The 13,925-nt window shown below is 57.8% G+C and overlaps 1 protein-coding gene across 1 annotated transcript in view; it reads right to left on the bottom strand.

Annotated features, from left to right (window-relative positions):
• CNTFR (ciliary neurotrophic factor receptor) overlaps positions 1 to 7,916 on the bottom strand; it is a 34,125-nt gene extending 26,209 nt beyond the window's left edge. The window contains exon 1 of the mRNA XM_022551607.3: positions 4,370 to 7,916. The gene's annotated coding sequence lies outside the window, so the exon portion shown is untranslated. The remainder of the gene's footprint in view (positions 1 to 4,369) is intronic.
• Between the last annotated feature and the right edge of the window lie 6,009 nt (positions 7,917 to 13,925).

The following is a 13,925-nucleotide window of genomic DNA, read 5'->3' as shown; positions in this document are numbered from 1 at the left end:
AGGAAACAGACTATTCCCTACTCGGCTCCTTCCTCTCCTAACCCTGCTTTTGCCAGTATTTGGGAATGAGGGGAGATCCTGGCCAGAGCAGAGGGGTGAGGGAGCCCCCAGGTGAGGAGATGGTGGCACTGGTGGCAGCAGGAGCCAGCAAACCCCAGAAACCAGCCTGCCCCCAGGGCCCTCCTGCCTCACCTCCTCACCCCCTCTTCTCCAGGATGAGGAGAAGCAGCAGCTCTCAGCCTAGCCACCTGCTGAGTGACCCCAGGCCTCTTCAAAACCTCTCTGTGCCTACAACTGTCTATAGGGCACCTGAATGTCAGGCCTGGCTGCAGGGAGGCAAGGGGAAGGAGATGAGGCCTCGACCTCAACCCCCAGCCCCTGCCAAAGCCCTGTCATCACTGTCAGACCCCAAAGAGAGATGGGGACAGCAGTGGCCAAGCCAGTGCTCCTCTTACAAACCACTGAGGACAAGAATCCTAAAGTGTCCTTGGACCCTGCAGCCCCACCTCCCATCACAAGAGAGGACGCTGTGTCGCTGTCCAGGCAGAAAGGAATCCAGGCTGTGCTGGCAGGGCCCCAACTGGAGAACAATTGGCAATGCTGTTGACATCCTCACCACTTGCCACTCCAGGTGTAGCTTGAGCCCTGATGCCCCATCCTAAAGTGAGTCTGAGAGGGCTCCATGGAAGCCAGGCGGGGGAGCGAACACCCCCGGGCAGCAGAACCTAAGGAAACCAGGCAGGGCGACCCCATAAAGCCAGGTGATGGGGACTTAGGAAAAGCAGGCCGTGGGGACAAAAGAAATCAGGCAGCAAGGTCTGCGGAAACGAGGCGACAGGGCCCAAAAGAACATAGGCTGTGGGGGCCAAATGAAGCCAGGCCGCGGGGACTGAAGTTAGCTAGGAGGTGGGGACAAATGAAGCCAGGGGAGAGGCCCACAAGATGGGAGAAAAGAAAGCTATCAGGAGCTCATGCCCTCTGTCTAGATGTCCCCCACACCCTGGGCCTCTCTCTCAGTAGCCCCCTTCCCACCCAGGTGCTGGTCCCCTCCCCCAGGCCAACGCACACAGCCAGAGCCCCCTCCTCGCTCAGAGGCCTGGTCCAGTTGCAGCCACTGGGCCCCGGCCCCATCCCTGGGACCTCAGGAAGTCCCAGCCCCTCCCACCGGCTGCAGAGGAGGGGGGCTGGGGGGGGAGAAAGAGAAGAGAAGAGAGACAGCTTGGCAGAGGGAGGGCCGAGCAGCCGCGGGGGGCGGGGGCCGAGAAAGGAGCGGGAAGCGGCGAGGCGGGCTGGCGGGCGGCGCGAGCGGGGGCGTCTCTGCCGCGGGAGCGGGGGTGACAAGTTCTCCGGCCCTGCGGCTGCGCGGCCACTGACCTGGGTCCCCGTGCAGGCGCCCAGTCGGTGCCTCCGGCGCTCCGCGGGTGCGCCCGGCCGCCCGCGGTCATCGGGCCCCTGGGGTTCGGGGCTGGGGCCCGGGCGGCCCGGGGAGCAGGCGTGTCCCCCCCCCCCCGCCTACCCCCACCCCCGAGAGTCCCGGCGGGCGGGCGGGCGGGCGAGGCGGCGAGCGGGCCGGGAGGAGGGGAGGAAGGAGCGCGCGGCGAGCGAGCGAGCCGAGCTAGCGGAGGGAGCGAGTGAGGGACGGCAGGCAGTGAGGTCATCCTTTGAATCTAATTGTCTGAGTCAGGAGGAGATGTGGCACTCGATGCAGGGGGAGGGGAGGGGGAAGGGACCCTCCCGGCTCCGGGCCGGGGCCCCTCCTCACACCCAGGGCCGGCCGCGGCCTCCCTTCCCCCGCCCAGGGCCAAGTTGTCTCGGGCCAACTGGGACAAACCCCTGCCCGTCTCACTCAAGGCTGACCTCTGCTGCCATGGGGGCTCCAACCCACATCACCCCCAGAGAGCGGCCACCTTTCTATTCTCTGGGGGTGATGGGGACCCCCTCCCGGCCCAGGTTGCCCTCCCGCATGTCTGAGGGTAATGGGAAGCCCCCATCCCACCCCCAGGTCGTATTTCTGCCCTGTGAGGAGAAAGGGGGAACCTCCACCAGCCTTGCAAGGGACCTTCGTGCACTCTAGAAACGTGGAGTCCCCAACTCTACTCCCCAGGTGACTTCTTGCACTGGAAATTTGGGGGAATCTGGACATTGAACCGAAGCTCCCCTTCCTGCCTCCTGAGAAGGACAGTGCAATGCCTCCCAGTCCTGCACTTTGGGGGGCATGAGGACCCCCAACGGAGCCCAGGGTCTCTACTCTGCATGCCCAACTCTTCAGGAGGGGCAGGAGCCAGGCCAGAACCCCAAGGTCCCCAGAGGCTGCTCAGGGGAGCAGGTCACTCAAGTGGTGGGAGGGCAAGACGACAGTTGGGCCCTGGGCCTGTCAGGTGTGCACGCACAAGCACATGCACACATGTGTACGCGCACATGGGGGGAGACCAGGGGGCTGGGGACACTCACACCGAGGACCACACACCCCTCCCCCCGCCCCCATGGGGGAGGGGTGATAAATATTTAAGCGGCTTTTAGCTCTGAAGGGGCTGAAGCTGGGGGAGGGAGGGGGATCCACAATGCCTGATTAATGGGGTTACCGGCTTGGATCAATCCATCTGCCCGCCGCCGCTCCCTCTTCCCTCCTCCCTCCTCCTCCCTCCCTCCGCCTAATGCGCTTTATCAGGAGACGCTTTTCTGACTTGGCAGCGTCGGGTGTTTTAAATAGACCCATTTAGAGCTGGGGTTGGGGGAGAAAGGAGGGGGGGGAAGGGAGACAGAGATTGAGACAGGCTGGGAGACAGAGATGAATCAGGAGAGAGAGACAAGCCCTGGAAGAGAGAGACTGGGAGCGGAGAGACAGAAGGAGATACTGAGACACGGAAATAAGAGGCTGAGGATGACACTCCCACGGAGGCTGAATGGGGCCGGGGGGGTGGGGGGGTGATGGTGAGGCCGAGGGGAAGCTGGGGGGCTGAAGAGTAGAAACAAACAAACTAACAAAAGAGACAGACAGAGAGAGAGGAAAGGAGTCACCGACAGCAAGAAGAAACCCAGAGACAGGTTCTCTGCAAGGGCTGAGTGCTAGCCTGGGAGACAGCAGATATCTTTTATTTCCAAAAACAGTTTTTCATCCACTTTGTTAAATTAAAAAGCTGTCTTTAAAGTGGTGCTGGAGGTGCTGCTGCAGGAGGGTGGACGGAACTGCCAAGTCCTCCCTCTCGGCCTCCTCGTCTGCCCCCACAGAAGCTGCCTCAGCCCTAGCCCCCAGGGGTATTCTCCAGCTCCCCTGCTCTCTGTGATCCTCTGGGATCCCCAGGGACAGGGTCAGGGCATCTGAGCTACTGTTCATTGGCAGAAAGTCCTTCCTGCTGTCTGGCCTCAGTCCCTCCTGCTGCAGGGAGCCCATTCTCTTGCCTGACCACTAGCCTTCTCTTCTCTGGTCCCAGTTCCAACTCCCTAAGATGTCCCCAATCGGAGGGAGGATTATGGCCCTCACAGCTGAGCAGCTCACTTTCCCAACCAGCCATCACACTCCTTCCAGGTGTGCTCCCTATTACTGGGTAAATCTGAACTTCTGTCAGATACCCCACTCCAAGTCCCTAGGTCTTCTGGGAACAGTGAGACAGAAGCTTAACTCTCTCCAGCCTTCTGGAACCTCCCTTCCTCCTCTTCAGAACCCCAGCTCCATTTTGTCCCTTTTATGGCCATGTTGTCAGCCTGGATACCCCCCCGCACCCTCAACAACACCCCATTCCTAGTTCTGAAGGGTCAGCAACCCACCCGCCCCCAACTCCCAGACCAGGAAAATGGCCAGTCTGTTTGGGAGCTGAGATGAAAAGCCTGGCCGGCCTTTGTGGGCCTCTGGCGGGTTTCGGACAATAGGCCCTTCCGTTCCGCTCCAGCGCACCTCGATCCCATGGACACCCCCACCCCGGGGGCTGCCAATCCGGGGGCCTTGCCTGGCCGGAATGAAAGGCGGGGAGAGTCAGGCCCAGCCTCCGAGGCTGGCCTCAGAAGATTCTGGACTTTCTGACCCTCTATCCTGTCTCCTCCAAGCCCAGCTGCTCCCTGTTGTCAAGCCAGAGAGATGCTTTGGGGGCAGAGAGGGAGCCTGACAATGGGACGAAACATACTCCCACATCCAGATTCAGCTCCCTCAGTGCAGAACCCAATTTTCTGACCTGGCTTTGCCCTTGCCTGTGTGACTGTGGGTAAGTCTCTTCCCCTTTACTGGCCTGTCATGAAAAGCCTCAGGAGGAAGGAGGAGGGGAGAGCAGGAAGAGATCTCAGGCCCTCCTTCACTCACATCCCCAGACCTACAGCCCCAATGCACCTGCCAGATGCCCTGAAACTGACCTGCCTCCCCTGGGTCCCCAGCACATACCTCTTCACCGCTGGCCGCACACCGAGCACAATCAACGTCCTCCTCCTCCAGACCAAACTCTTCCTGAGACTTCCAAAACCAAGGGGGCGGGATGATGTGACAAGGCTGGATTCTAGAAGGGCAAAGGGCACAAATCAGAGGCTACAGAGGAGACCTTAGTCCAACTCAGAGCTCATTTCACACTCACAACCCCACTGTGAGAAGGAGAGACTGAGGCAGGCAGCAGGTAAGTGTCTAGAAGAGAAAAAGTTGGGAGTGGTCCAGACTCCCTGCAGCACCCTTTGCAGACCTTAGGTTCTGAACCACAGGGACAAAAGTAGGCCAGAAGCCAGTGGCCTGACACCACACATAGATACACACCCAAAGACAATCCAAAATCCCCACACAACCAGTTCACAGACACAAGCACCTCCATGTCACACACATTCTCCCATGCATACTCATACAGAGACCCATGGCCCCCAGCAGGGCATAAACACCCACCATCATACTGTTTTCTCCTCATCACCACTACGATTTATTGAGCATCTGTTATGTGTCAGGAACTGTTAGGCACTTTATATGCATGATCTCATTTAATCTTCATGACTTCTCCGTGAGGTAGGTTCTACTATTATTCCCATTTGACAGCTGAAAAAACTGAGATTCGGGGAGGTTAACTTGCCCAAGACCACACAGCTGATCCGTTCCAGAGCATAGATAAGAGTGCAAATCTAGCTCCAAAGCCCTTCTGCTATACCAGTTTGCCTCTGCAGATCTCTCTCCCACCAGCACAGTGCCTTTCCCAATAATAATAGGAACAGCTAACACTTGCTCAGGGTCCTTGATGAGCCAGATACCATGCTGAGGACTTAACACACAGTTTTTGCAGATGAGAAAACTGAGGCTCAGAGAACAAAAGCACCTTGCCCAAAGTCACATGACTGGTAGTTGGTAAGAAAGCTGGCTGTTCTGAAAGTCACTGTTGCTTCTAGGACTCCACTTACTTAACAGAGCCCTCGACTTCTACAAGACCCCGGAAGACTCTCAGGGTTCAACTGCTCCTCTCCCCGCCAAAACAGGTCCCAGATGTGTCTGCCAAAGGCATGATCAAGTGCCTAAACACATACCCATGAGAAAGGGACTCCATGTCATCCAACCCTGCCCAGAGAGGCAGAGGTACCACCAAACAGGGAGAGATGGCCAGAAACGAAAACAAGGTGTTAGAGACAGGCTGGCTGGTGGTAACAGATACAGACACACCAAGAGATAGGTAGGCCCAAAGAGAGGAAGACAGAGACAGACACACGGGACCAAGGAATGACAGAGACAGTGGGAAAAGGAGACAATAGAGGGAGAGGAGGACACAGGCCGACGTGAAGAAAACACAGAAGGATAGACACAGACATACAGACACATATGGAACCATCCCACCTTCACAAGAAGAAAACTGTGAAAACAAACAAGACTCAGGCAGTGTGTGGTACGTGTGTAAGTGTGCATTCGAGTGTGCCTGTGTTGGGGGCATGCAGAGTCTGTATCACTACACACATTACACCAGCTGCTTCCAGCAATTTCATCTGATTAATAATAAATGCCCCGTAATTACAGCCACTCCCCCAGCCCTTCTTCCTGTTTTTTGTCAGCTGCCACCAGGCAGCCCCCTGTGGACCCCATGGCCCCCTCCATCCTCACCTGCTGTCTTCTACAGGGCTGACAGGACATGGGCTAGGGAAGGAGACCAGCCTCCCAACCTGAGGGAGAATACCCATTTCTCTATCTTGGATTAATGCCCAATGCTCCCAAGCAAAAGGTCATTTCCCTTAGGTCTCACTCAGAACTCTCCCCCTTCCCTGGGTATAACCTGTAACCCCTAATGTGGCCTAGAGGCCCAGGTCTGAGGACACAGAGAGAAATGAACTCTGGACTCCCCTTGCCCACTCTTCATCACTCACTGGCTGAAAGAAGTCTCCATTCACAAAGCTTCCCCAGCCTTGGAACCCCACAGGCTCAAAGGAGGAGGGGACCAGGACAGCCCCCCTTTTCCCACCCCATCGTTCCAACCCAGGCAGCCCCAAAGTCTCTGCCCACTTGTGTACTCGCACGCTTTGGACACGCCATGGCTCCGCCTCCATTCCTGAGCCCCCCCAGGTCCACCTCCTTCCAGGCCTCCCACCCTAGCTCTCCAAGGCAGCTCTATCAGAATCAGCTGCGGGTTTGTGCTGATCTGTTTCTAATCGCTGGGGCCTGGTTCACGCTGGCCCCCACCCCCCAATATTGATTCCATTATTTGGAGAGTCATTGACGTCAAGGACCTGGATGGGTGCCAAAACCGCCTTCTCTCAGGGCCTGGGCCAGGGCCCAGCCCCTCATCTCGCGATTTCACGGAGGGGCCCAGAAAGGTCAGCTCACGGGCCAGGGTCACGTGACATCTGCCCTCAGAGACTGGGGCTCTTCTTACCTTTTGGGGCCCACTGTGCAGTTCCTTTCTCCTGGGGGAGAGGGGCTACACAGAGGCATGGGGGTCAGAAGTGAGGTGGGGACCTATAGAATAGGGTGTGGAAGAACCTCATTGGGTCTTGGGCTGCAAGGAAGAGCTCTAGGAGGTAGGGATGGAGGCAGTGGCTCAGAAAAGGCTACTTGGGGAAGATTTTGTTCTTTGCCACACACTATTTTGGAACATCTTGAAGCTGGACTTGAAATGACTATTAGAGTACTATTGACTACTCGATTTTTATGTCTGATATCAGATGTATCTCCAGGCTCTCTGAGAAAGAAATTCTCTGCAGTGCAGGGTAACAGTTTACCCTAAATGTTGCCATAATTTGACTAAGTGGCACCACTATTTTATAAACCTTTGTTCCATATAAAACAAAGGCTCTGTCTCCTGTGCAACTCTCGCCCATGCTGCCTCAGTTTCCCCACACTCTCCCAGTCTCTAGTGCCTCTGTGCCTATCCCATCAAGATGCAGCCACTGCTACACTGACCCACACCAGCAACTCCCTGGCTCTGGCTGGACAGGGTATTTTTAGGATCCGAACCCTGTGTTCTCAGACAGACATTAATAACCAATACAGACAGTCCGTGGTGCCCACAGCAGCTAAACAAACTCGGAACCCAGCCTCAAAGGCTCAGACATGGGGTCCACTGCCTTAGCTATAGTCCAAGAAACCCAGACCTAGAGAGAGCAAGGGACATGACATGCTCACAACCACGTGGGGAGAAAAGGACTTTCCCATCTTCTGAAAAATCCTGAAGCTGGGGAGAGGACAGAGGTGACCTCTGACCTCTGCCACAGAAGCAGGGTCATTGCCCTGCCCCAGTCTCACCTAGTCCAGACCTTTTCAAGGAAGAAGCTGCCTATCCTTTGCACTCCTTCCCTGAAGGCAGGGAAGTCCTTCCTTTAGTCTAGCTGCAAATCACTCAGGGGTCCTTTGAGCCAAACAGGGTTATACAACAGAGGCTGTTGGGTCTCAAGCCACAAACCCCAGAGAGTCCCCTCTCCCCATGGTCTGTCCCACTCAATGTTCATTCCTCAACATTTCTTGAGTACCTAATCCCTGCCAGGTCCTGTGCCAGGAGTTAGGGACATGGTCCTGCCCACCAACAACAGTCAGTCTGGCAGGAGAGAAGATGATGTATTATTTACTCAGCAGTGCCCTCCCACTGTGTACCTGGTCTGTGCCAGGGGCAGGGTGGGCGGGTGGTAAGCAAAGCAGACCCCAGTCCCTAGGTCCCAGAGTTCACAGGCAATCACTATGCAGCCTTGGTGAGTATTGTGAAGAGGAAGTACAGGTAACGTATGGTGGGGCATGCTGACTTCTTTCAGGACTGAGGATGCTTCAGTCCGTTCCTAAACCCCAGGACGGGCCCTTGGACTGCCCAGAAGTCACCACCATAGTCTAACTTCAGTTCCTTCCACTGTAGCTCCAGCCCCAGCTTCTGGGAGCTGGTTCCCCGCAGCAGCAGGGTCTAACTCTTCCCCACATCTGCCCCAGCTCTTCCTCCCACTCCTTGGCTCTGGCGACCCCAAACCCAGCATGCTCTACGCTTTGGGGATTCTCTTTGCCCTCTGCAGAAGTAAAAGGGGGTGACGACCTCAGGGCTCTCAGCTCACAGGGACCACTAGGCTCCCCAGCCCCTCCCCACAGGAAGCCAGGAGCCGGGGTGGGTGTGGTCACCCTGGGCCACGGGAGTTTACACAGCTGAGGTCTCCACCACTCCCCTCAACCCCACAGCAGGTCTGGAGGAGGGGTCAGCTCTCTCTTCTCAGCCTCCTTGTTCTCTGGGACGCCCCCCCTCCCAACCAGGCACACAGGGTTCCCCCCCCCCCACAACCATCTGCATTTCAAAGAAAATACGCTCCATCTGTTTCCGATTCATTTACACTTCAGCTCGCCATGGGGGGGGCAGAGCAGGGTGCTTTGCCTTCAAGCGCACCACCCCCATAGGGGGGCTGGAGAGCACGTGTCCCCCTCTGGGACAAGGAGCAGTTAACAGCCTAGCCATCTGAGCCTGAGGGCCAGGTCCCTACTTCGTGGGCTCCCAAGGGGTCCTCACGTACTTCAGCAGCCCCGCCCACTGGCCTCCACAGTGGGAAGGTATATAAAGCCCCCGGCAGTGTCTCCAAGGCAGGTGGAGTCCTAAGGTTGGTTGCAGCCTGACTCAATTGCGCCCCCTCCCCAGGGCTATTGCTCTTTTGGGAAGAAGCAGAGTGGAGAACTCTGGGCATACCCTGGAGACAGGATAAGGACTCAGGCATTCCAGGAGACACTGTGAGATATAACATAACTTGGTCCAACCCCTTTCCAGCCAGGGCAGAGGAGAGAGAGGCGGGTGGGTTCCAGTCCAGTCTCCTCCTCCAGCCACCTTCTCACCACAGATCTGGGGCTACCATCTCCCTTAGAATCAGAGATTCACCATCCTGGAAAGGTCAAAGGAGCCAGAGGTCTACCCCTCACCAAGTCATCTTCACACCTCTCCCAACCTAAGGATGATTGGGATGGGGGAGATGTCTTGGGAGGACATGAATCTCATTTCCCCATACCTGACCCTCTCTATCACAGGAAGGGCACCCAAAACTATTTAAGGGGGATGTGCATGTACATGGGGAACTCTAAGGGTACATGTCACCCCTGTACCAAAAAAGCCACTCAACCTTCCTGCTGTGAGAGCCTAGTCTCCTCTGGAAGAAAAGGTAGAAAAATTTAACTGGGTCAGTTTCCCACCGCCCCCTCCATCAGCCCACAACCCAAGTAAGAGATGTGACCAAACATGTATCTCCTCCCCTCCCCACCTTTGGAGAGGACAGATCTTGCTCCTGTCCCCAACTTCCCTGAGACACACCATAGCATGGGTGTATTTAACTATGAGTTCTAAGTTCCACTGGGAGTGTGGACACAATCCTAATGTGGGTTTGAATGTGAGCCCCAGATGGAAGGGTAACTGTGTGTGATTCTAAGCGTGAACCCCAGGGCTCCCATGTGAATATGAAAGCCTCAAGGTGCAAGCATGAGTCTGAGTGTGAGCCCTAGGTCCCTAGTGTGGGTCTGAGCACAAGCCCCAAGATGGAAGCAAGTTTAATGTAATTGACAGGGATGTCAATCTGAGTGTGAACTCCAAGATGCAAGTATAGGTTTGACTGTGAATGTAGGTCCCAGTGTGCATGTGACTGTAAGCCCCAGGACGGAAGTATGAGTGTGAACCCCAGGATTCCCAAACAAGTCAGTATAGGCATTAGAGACTTAGTGTTCGTCTGAATGTGAGCCCCTGGTCTTCACGGCTTTCTGAATGTGAGCTACGTTTCCCCATGTGAGTCTGAGTGTGAGCGCTGGGGTCCCTTTATAAGTCTGGGTCCCTAAGTGATCCCAGGATGGAAGTGAGAATCTTGCATGTCCTAGTGTGAATCTGAGGGTGAACTGATGTGAGCATGAGTGTATCAACCCCAGTGTCCTACGTGAGTCCTTGAGTTCAAATGTGGGCCCCAGGTTCTCCATGTGAGTCTGAGTGTGAGCCTCAGAATGTGTGAATCTGAGAAAGCTCCAGGGTCTTAGTGTGAGTCCCATTGTGAGCCCTAGGACTCCAGTGTGTTCTGAGCATGGGCTCTAGGTCTCAATGTTAGCCTATGAGCCTCAGGACAGAAATGTGAATCTAAAGTGTGAGCCTAGAGTCCCAATGTGAGTCTGAGTGTAAACTACAGGAGTGAAGTGTATCACTGGATATGACAAGAACATAAGTGTGAATCTGAGTGCAAGTCCATTGTCCTGGTGTAATTCTTGGTGCGAGTCCATATGAGTTTAAGTGTCCCAGAGTAAAGCTGAGGATGAATTCCAGAGCCCCTAGAAGTCTTGAGTGTTAACTTTAAATTCCTACTTTTCACATAAGGCTCAGGGTCCCAGTTGGAGTATTAACTGTGATGGAGTGTGAACCTTGGCTGCATGTCACTGATCCTAACCGGGAGCCCTAAGAACCAGTCCAGAAGATTTGTGTGGGTTTTGGCAGTGGAGCAGGGATGCGCAGTTTATTGAGACACAGCCCCCTCCACCCGCCAAGCCCCGGCTAGCCCTACAGCCGTAGGAATATCCAATTGCTCAAGTCCCACCACCCCCATACGTGCATTGGTACACCATCACACCCAGAGTTAGACACACAAAAAGGCACTCAGTGTTTCAGACCCCCTGGACAAACAGCAGTTACAGATGCACAAACACACCCAGCATTTCATACTCCCACCACTTCAGTGATTACAGCCACACGAATGCCCTAGCGACACAGACACAAACCAAGTATTACAGGCAACACAACTAGTGTTGCAGACACACTCCTACAGCGGCATGCAGACACACACCCAGTGTTGCACACAAGCTGCCAGACACATAGACACACACAGAGGCTTCTCAAAGAGAGAGACTAGACGGAAAGAGAAAGAAAATCCTGAATTTTCAACAAGGCGTGAAATAGTCCTACCCGCCTGAAGCTACTGAAGGGGGGGAGGGGGTCTAGGGAGCGCTAGAGGAGAGGCTCGGGAGAGGAGAGGAGGCGAGGAGGAGAGCTGTCCGTCTGGTGACCTCCCCGCCGCCCATCCCCCACGCACGGGGAGATACACTCCTCCGAGCAATACAGGGATACCCAGGCCGGCTCATGTAGAGCCGCACTGTGGGAGACACACACCGGCGGACTCACAAAGAGACGGGGATACACCACAGGCAGACCCACACGGACACACAACACAGGAACACTTACAAAGAGATACTGGAGGAGACCCACTAAATGGAGATACATCCAGGCGGACTCACGAGAAAACCACAGGCGGATTCACGCTGACACACACACACACACACGCGGATTCACACGGACATACATACACTGGCAGACGCGCAACCGTCCATTCACACCCCTGGGCGCTTTGAAGTCCAGATTTCTGCTGGAGAAAGAAGCCGCCTCTGGGCGCGCGGGGGTCACTGCGACCCCCCAGCTCCGGAATTTTCCCAGACCCTGCGCGCGGTGCTGAGCGGTGAGGGAGAACAGGGAGGCTAGGGCAGTTGGCCCCTGCCACCTCCCGCCAGCCGATTGTCCATCCCCCCTCCCACCACGCCCAACCCCCGGCGCGCCCGGACGTGGGGGGCAGATTCTCCTGCGCCCCCGCCCCCGAGTTTACGGGCAAAGTTTCCCGTGAACTTTCCTGTCCCCTCCCCCCCGGTCTCGGGCCCATGCACGTCCCCTCCCTCTTCCCGCGCGCACGAGGGCCGCGGGTCTGTAGGTCAGCCGGAGGGTTTGAGGGTCCGGCCGCGCGCGGTCCGCGCTGGGTACTCACCGCGCCCTCGGGCCGCCGGGGCTCCGCGCCTCGACCTTCGACCGCTCCCGGCAGGGAGCGACGCAGGGAGCGCGGAGCTAGCACCGCTGCCAGATCCTGCCGCCAAGCCCCGCGCCGCGCCGGCTGGAGCCGCCGCGTCCGCTGCCGCCGCCGCCGCCCGCTCTGCACCGGCTCCCCGGCGCTCGGCGGCTTTAACCCCCCCATCCTCCTCCCTCCCTCGCGCGCTCCCTCCCTCCTTCCCTCGCCCATGTGACCGCGGGCGCCCGCTCGGCCGCGCGCGCCCTCGCTCCCCTCCCCCTCCCGCCTGGTCTCCCCGCGCCTCGGCGGCCGCGCGCCACGACCCCCTCCCGGCCACGGCCCCCGCGTGCCCCCGCCTTGGCACGCTCCCGCGCCTGGCACGCGCGGCCCGCTCGCGCGGGCACACTCATCCTGCGTAGGCCTGTGAGCCCCCGCTCCCATTCGCCTCGTGCTGGCACGCACCCTCCCCACCGCGGGCACACTCGCCCGCACTGGCACGCTTGGCCCCCTCGCATTCGCCCTCTCTCGGAAACGCCTTCCAGACTGCTGTAGTCCCCGCGCTTCATGTGCAGCCCCGACCGCGGGTCTCAAAAACGCGCACGCACACACACCCACACCCACTCCGTTGGATCCCCCAGGGCCCCTGGGCGCGCACCCAGTCCCCCCGGGTCGCTCATTCTCGCTCAGCCTTGGCCAGGTCTCCGCTGCGCACACTCCCGCACGTTCAGGCCCTGACTGCCTCGCACCGACACCCTGGCACACCCCGGGCCAACTCTCGGGGTCCTCTGGCCGGCATCTCCGTGAGAAGAGCGCGAGCCAGGGCCCCCAGGCCCCACTTTGGTCAGGGTAGGCCATAGGTCTCCGCGCCTCCCCTCTTCCTATCGCCCCCCAACAACGACCCCACCTCACACCCCGCCCAGGCACAGACACTTACACCCCTCGCGCTGAAGGGAGGAGGCTATTTGCTCGCATGACCCAGCATGGACCAGGCTGGGAACCTAGGCCCTTGCTTCCCACCAAGTCTCCGGTGACACGCCACAACTACCCTCTCCTTTTTCACCCCACCCCCCACCCCTGGACACAAGGCCTGAGGAGTGACCGCCAATGGGATGCGGGTCTTAGGGAGGGTGCGCCCTTTATGCCTGGACCTGCAGTGCCGGAGCGCGAGTGCCAGAGTTTGGCGCTGGAGGTTCACCCCTCGAGTTTCCCTTCGCAGCCTGGGCCTCTGAGGGGCGGGTGTGCTCACTGCACTGGCCCCCGCGCCTCCGGTCTGGCTATTACATGGGGGATTAAGGTTAGACAACCTGACTCCTTCTGAGGCCACAGGAGAGCGCAACAGAAAGGGTGAATGCCAGCGGCGGAGAACGAGTGACCCGCCCCCATTCCCACCCCACGGATTTTTCACCTGACCTTTGACCCATAATCCCTGCTCCTAGCCCCTCCCGGGAGCTGCGCAAGGCCTGGGGGCGGGGAGCGGGGAAGGAAGTATCTCGCTGCTTCCTCACACCCTTCCCTAGTAGGCTGCCCAGAGCGCCCGGGCCCTTTCCCAACAAATGCCTCAGGGACTCCCACTGCAGAGGAAAAACCTTCTTCCCGCCACTGCCCGGGCTTTTCACTTTCACTTCCGTGGCCGCAGAATCCCCTCAGTGCAACCGGCAGGGGTCAGTCGGGGCTGTGGCTCAGAGAGAGCCGGCTGGGGCTTAGGGACACACAGAGAAATAGTGGCGCCCAGCTGAGATCCAGCT

This window comes from Delphinapterus leucas, chromosome 6 (assembly GCF_059928025.1).
Source record: "Delphinapterus leucas isolate spDelLeu-1000000601 "Yukka" chromosome 6, BTC_Dleu_Yukka2, whole genome shotgun sequence".
In the NCBI taxonomy this organism is placed as follows: Eukaryota; Metazoa; Chordata; class Mammalia; order Artiodactyla; family Monodontidae; genus Delphinapterus; species Delphinapterus leucas.
This window is presented reverse-complemented; position numbering and strand designations above follow the sequence as displayed.